Genomic DNA, 567 nt, shown 5'->3' on the forward strand with positions numbered 1-567 from the left:
ATCATAACTCTGCGTAATTAAACAACTCATTTTTCATGCTCAGTGATGAACGTGGCCGTCTCGCACCTCCAGGGCCCGGGGTTGGAACCCAATCCGGTCTGTGTGTGTGTGTGGAGGTCGGAGAGGAAACCCTCCGTGTTTGGTGGGTTTCCTCTGTGGATTCCCGTTTCCTCCCACAGTCCAAGACATGTGCTGTAGGCCGATTGGTGTTTGTGTGTGTGTGTGTGTGTGTGTGTGTTGGACTGGTGCCCCCTACAGGGTGTACCCCGCGTTGTGCCCTGTGTCCCCTGAGACAGGCTCCAGTCCCCCAGAGACACTACACAGTATACAGTATGTGATACAGAAAATAAATGAGACGAAGTAATTCACACCAACAAGTTTATTTCCACAGATCTGCATCTTTTTATAACCTTTGACCTTTTTTCTGTCCAGATCAACCGACACTGGTCTGATTCATGACTGCCGTCTTTTTTTCGTTCGTTCGTTTGTTCTCCCAAATCTCTTTATTCCCTTTTTACAATATTTTAGTGTTTATTTATTTTTTTAACCCTCTTCCTTTTTATTTTC

This window comes from Clarias gariepinus, chromosome 9 (genome assembly GCF_024256425.1).
Source record: "Clarias gariepinus isolate MV-2021 ecotype Netherlands chromosome 9, CGAR_prim_01v2, whole genome shotgun sequence".
Taxonomy (NCBI): domain Eukaryota; kingdom Metazoa; phylum Chordata; class Actinopteri; order Siluriformes; family Clariidae; genus Clarias; species Clarias gariepinus.